Here is a 6,311-nt window from a genome sequence, read left to right on the forward strand (position 1 = left end):
TCAATCTAACAAATCCAGACTTCAATGGTGGGTTTAAATAAGCTTCAAGCATGAGAAGAATGCCTTTATTAAAACATGAATGTGTAGGCTAGTACTCCGTGCAATTTGGTTTTCCAAAATAATTTTTTTTCTACAAAAACGAGACAGTCCTAGAATTAGTCCAAAAAAAATATGAAAGAGTTCACTGATACAGCTAGTAATCTGCTCCATTCTTCTGAAGTGCCTTTTGTGGTGCAAAACCATTACCTACATTTTGTAAAAGATGTAGACATAATTTATTTCTTCTTAATCCAAATAAGGAAAGAACAGGGGCTATTTTTGCATTAAAAATAAAGTCTTCGTGTTAATTTCTCTCCTTAGGTTTCCTGGAACCATTTTAATTTCTTGCATAGCTGTGTAACAATAAAGTATGATTTTGGTTGGACAGGCAAGTAGAAATACTCTTTAAAAGTGAAAAGAAAAGTAGTCTTTCTTAGCACATTACTCTGCTCAGCTCAACTACAGTTACACAGTAGATGGAAAACACAAGTTACACAGTAGATGGAAAAATTGATAGTCAAGACAGTCCAGGCTGAGGCTTGAAAGTGTCTCAGGACAGTTAATCCACAGCAGCAGCTTCAGAAACAAGGTATGTGGGAGAAAGTGGACATCTGACACATGTATAAACAACTTTTGTGGGCAGGTACTGACCTACACTATGTGCTTCATCATTTGCACATTCAGAGATTTGTACCTCTAAGTCAATGAGGCGAGTCATGAGTTAATTTTCCAGGTCTTCACTCATTTTGTCCTCTCCTCTTAGTCACAGTTTGCCACTGGGATTTATTTAATAGGCATTGAGAGATGTATTCCTTTTGCTAGCAAATGGTATAAGGTGTTTGAATAAGCAGCTCTAATTCACATTCTCTGTGAGGAAAAAATTAATAGGTGAGAAACGACTCCAGTCAAATTGGACTTTAAAGCTCTTCCCCTTTGAAAGCTGTGGCTTTTAATACCTCATCACAAATGCAAAAACATCCCCGACACTTCAGTATAGCCAAGCCCAGCATGAGCCAGGAAGACCAGCTAGGCAACTTTTCAAGGTCTCTTCCACTGTTACTGTGGAAGAAACATCAAAGGATAGAGTTAAGCTGAGTAGATGTTGTCATGTACTTAAAACAGTTCTCAAATGAAGAGGAAGAGTTAGCCAGGAAAGTCTAAGGTCTCATACATAGTTCCATCCCTGTTTAAAAGAGAGAAGGCAAAAATATATATAAGAACTGAACTGAAGAAACCAGGCAGAAGGCTGTGTAAACTCACTAACTCTCAAGCAAGTTCTGTCATGGTGGTGATTACTAAACCTTCCTCTCCTGAACCTGAACGCACACTGTCTGTGTCTGGACCTGGCAAACACACATGATCAACATACGCTCAAATGAGCAGTGTTCCATCCAGAGTTTACTCCCTAACAGAAATCCATATATTTCCTTCTTTCTCTTTACCCTCTCCAGAGTTTCATGTCATAAAACATCCCACCACAAATCATGACAGGGTCTTCCCCTCAAAATTCAGAAGTGGCTTTGTAATTCAAGTCTGATAACAGATGGATAGGACAGTAGATAGTACTGTACTGATGTTGCTGTCTTTACTAAAAAAATAGGTAACTGTAGACTGCTACTGCCAACCCATTATTCTTAACATCCAACACAAGCAGCATCCCTGTTTTGCAGAATGGTCAACAATGTGGGCACAGTCCCTCTGAAAAACAAACCCACACCACGCTTGCAGAAAGCATGGGAGTACAAATATTCAAGTGCTCACTAAGGAACTGAAAACTCATTTGCATCATATCATTTGTGGACTTACAGTCTTCAACAGACCATAAAAGGGCTCGAGGTGCTCAGAAAGATTTTCTTGCGGCCAGAAACTTCCTCAAGTTACAAAAAAATAACAGAAAGATTCTACCAAAAAGAGGCACCTAGGCCAACCTCTGTTATGTCATATAAGGGTAATTTTGTCTCCAGTACCAGACCTGGACCATCACAAGAGACAAATGTGCAGATGAAGTTATTACTGTCCTCTGCAGCTTCAGTGTGAGAGAAGCAATATGGTCCACAGGAAGGTACATGGTCAATTTGGTTGTTCATCTTCAAACATCAACACACTGGATTACTTGTCTTCTGACTCTAAATTAACAATCCTTTTACGTATAGTAAACAACAACAGAGCCCTAAGAAAGATGCAGAGCTGAATTTACAGCGCACAACCATCAGAAACAGTAGTTACTCAAAAGCAAGGACATCAGCAGAACTGTATAGTTGAAAGAAGTAAGAAACAGAAAGTGATACACGGCTTAACGTACTGACCAGCTGGAAAACAAACTTCTTTCTAATAAAGCATTACAGTCTGGGAGGTCATTTATCTCTGCATAAAGATATTTTTTCTTTTTAATGGGGGAAACCAAATCTGATCCTGCAGAACTCATGGCAGCAAATGCAGATAAAGTTGGGTTGTGCCAAACGGAAAGGACAAAACAGTCCAGGTGCACATCCAACTGTAATGCACACCAGCCACAACTTTCAGTGGAGAAACGCTACAGTTCAAGATATCAACTAAAGTTTAAAATTTTATTGCATGAGATTTCTTTAAAAGCTTTGTTTGACTTTCTGATTTCTCCTCAGTGACAAGCATAATATCTATACTAAGACTGCTATAGCAATAACCATATACAGAAAAATGAATTTTGAATGTGCCTTCAGTGAAAAGCAATTTGCAAGGCATCTTGGGGTGAATCTTCAGTGAGCTGTGCAAGGCATTAGTCACCTGACTTGTATTAGCATAAATAAAATGGCAGTTAAATCTCTGCACATTGAGGTAAAAAAAAAAAAATCTATTTGCTTATTTTGAATCATCATATTTTAAAATTGACTTAATAACCAAAAAAAATGCTGTTACTGGAAATATGGAAGTGTACAGTGGTTGCAAGTGATCTGAACTGAGAGGATCTTGTAGCTACTTTGCATTTTAGATATGTGTGGATAAAGAGGTGTGCTTAGATTAATGTTCAACAGTTGCAGCCCCAAATATCTGTCAACAGTAACCTCCACTGTTTCCATGCTCTGTGAGAATATTCATGTAAATAATTTTTGACCATGCAGTAGACCCCAGACAGGGCTAAAAGTGCCCGTGGTTGTTGTAGCTGGTATTCTGCCATGACACCTCATTTATTCTAGCAAAGCATAACTGCACTTTCTGCAACCCAAAACCGTGTTCAAACTACCCTTTTCAAAGCTGCATCACGAACAGTATTTGGAAGCTACAGGTATTTTATAAAAAAATAGAATTAAAAAGTCTCCCGATGTGACTATATTTTCACATTGTAATAGGCAAGTAGAACTTGTCTATTTTAATATTCAAATATTCAATATTTAAAAGCCAATATATAACCAAACCTTTAGAGTAAGAACCACTGCACTCATTTTCCAGTAAAAAGTTAGGTTCGAATTTCAGGAATAAGAGGAAGTGGGCAAATATATTTCTCTAACGTCATTCATTTCCACCTGAATTATGTTTTCTCTAGAGCCAGGATGGTCAAATGGAAGGGCTTTAACTTCTGCATGCATATTCACCACTGAACTATCTCCAATTCACGCCTCGAGTAGAACATGGGACTAATGATTCTCCCCTTTAACAACATTTGAGATACACAAAATATTGAGATTAGATTATCCTAAAGACTTTGTGACTTTTTTAATTGATAGATGACCTCAGTCAGCTCATTTGAGGGACTCAGAATCACCATTTGAGGGACTCAAAATGAGCACATTTTGAACTGATAGCCAATCAGCACATTGAAGGAACTGTTAGCATACTATTCCTGGTGACAAATCCAGACTCTGTGAAATATCCTCAGTGAGTAAATTTCACTCTCAAAAATATCTTTGTATCTTTCTGGCACAGCTTCCATCTTTTTGCCTAGACTTCAAAGGACAAAGACGTACAACAAAATCAAAGAGGAGAAAGGTATTGTTACAGTTAGATTTTTCTGTGTCTTATGTTTTAGTTTGGAACAGGAAATAAATTCTGACCTTCTTTGTGATCAGCTCAGATGATTATTTCTTATTTGCATGGAGAAATGGGAGAGGCCTGGAATAGCACAGTAAAGGCAAAAAGGGGCTGAAAAGGTTTAATAAGAACATATGATGAGAGTATATGGAGAACAACTTTGACTGCAAAGCACAGCTGATCACGTCAATACAAGACAAAATGGTTAGGAAAACTGAAAACAGCTCATGGGAAACCAGTTCTGCTATTGCTCTGCATATCCCAGCCTCTCCACAGCTTGCCTACCTATAGTAATGAATTAACTGTATTTCTACTTTTTGGCAACAAAGTGTGTTGCACACATAGTTACAAATGCAGAGAAAATAAAAGCATCACTCCTAACCCTCCCTATATGTGAGAAGTTGTTTAAAGAGGCAACGTATTTCTTCCATTTATTCTTTTGATTATTCATATTATGAATAATATGTGAATATTTATGCATACTATAGCAATGAAGTGCCCTCAACTTCTTGCTTCTCACCACTTGAACACAAGAAACATCCTTGTCTGTAAGCTGAGATGCAGTACCCAGCTGAGTTTAATTCCCTCCACAGAGGGCCAAGGTAGTAGCATACAGAATGGCCCTCACACAGCACACACTATTCAGTGCTAACTTTAATAAAGCTTTTTTTAGCTCCTTTCAGCAATGTAAGAGTTAAAGACAGACTTCTCAAATACCAAAAAAAAAAAAAAAAAAAAAAAAAAAAAAAAAAAAAAAAAAAAAAAAGAAAAAGAAAAAAAGAAAAGGTTAAAGGAAGCGAAAGCACAATCTTTTATCCGATTATTAGGACATTCCAACATGCAGCTTCCAAAGACCCAGGTTACTAACTAAAAGCCCCTACAACCTTGCTCCCTTCAGCATTGCTCTTTTGATGTCTCCTGAGCCTTGACTACAGCACCCCACAGTGGATGACTGCAACGAAACCAGAACTTAGAGGTGGCATACTGACTGACAGTGTAATTACTTTGCCACTCAATGTTGCTTCTTACATCTACACTGTGATCCCAGGTAGATAATAAACTTTTCTAGTTACATTTTACTTCCATTAAAACTTTTCCATTAAAAGCCATTCACCATGTGATTGCAGTGCCTCACAACATGGAGAAGACCAACTAGCTACCGCTCTGGCCATGCTGAAGACCTAAAGATTGGGGTAAATCAGGAATTGAAGACACTGTGCTTCCTCTGCCTGAAAAAAAGCTTCATGAGTGGACTATGCAGTTTGTCCAGTATTAAAAAATTACGGGCTCATCACCTTGTAACACTGAACATATATATACAAAGAAGGCATTAGAAGGAGCAATATAAACAATGACATCAATTAACTATATCCTGCTCCCACTGAATTGGTGAGGATTATGAATTAATCGTCACTGCACAGTATTACTACGTTTGGCACATTACCCAAATGTTCAGTAATTACTGAAAACGTGTTTATTTTGGTTGGCTGAACAGGTATGTATACCTGTTTCTCCTATCAAGAAATTTGTGTGGTGAATAACTAAAATCACCAACCAATTATGAGAATTATTATTGCGGACATCACAACTAGACCTTTGTAATGGCTTTAATGAAAGCAACAGATGCTTTTATATGTCTTTCTGGCTTCGTGTCACACAGAGATTATTGCAAAGCAGCTAGAACCCAGTGTGATGCAGTGTCCCAATCAAGCTCCCAAAATATAAAACGTTACAATTGACTAAAAAGAGGGTGACTCTAAATAATCACCTAGTAAATAACTGTTAAGTCCCAGTGCAACCTCCACTGCAGTCCAGATCTGGCATATTGGACTTCAAATAGTAATAATTTTAGGGGAAAAAAACCACTTTATTACTTTTTGTGGATGTGTATTTATTTTCCTCTTCCCCGTGGATTTAAAGCCAACTGAAGTCCCTTACACAACAAAAATAAGTCTTTGCATTATGCATCCTATTAAAATAAATAACAGCTAATTAAGTGACAGACAGGACATAGTACTAAATTCCTACTGTGAATGAAAATCCCATATGGCATCAGGCATTTTGCCACACTTGAGTAAAGCTAGCTGTGAGAGAAAGCTCTTGCATACACCAGCTTTGGGCACCCTGCAAGAATAGTTGATGTGGATCAGGAATGACATGTGGCAGCCCTGGGGCAAGAGGTGGCCCATAATCCAGCTGTATCCAGCCTCAACCAGGCCAACCTCACCACAAGCATGGCTGTATGTTGCTATTTGGAGAGAGAGAGG

This window comes from Buceros rhinoceros, unplaced genomic scaffold (assembly GCF_000710305.1).
Source record: "Buceros rhinoceros silvestris isolate BGI_N320 unplaced genomic scaffold, ASM71030v1 scaffold8735, whole genome shotgun sequence".
Taxonomy (NCBI): Eukaryota; Metazoa; Chordata; class Aves; order Bucerotiformes; family Bucerotidae; genus Buceros; species Buceros rhinoceros.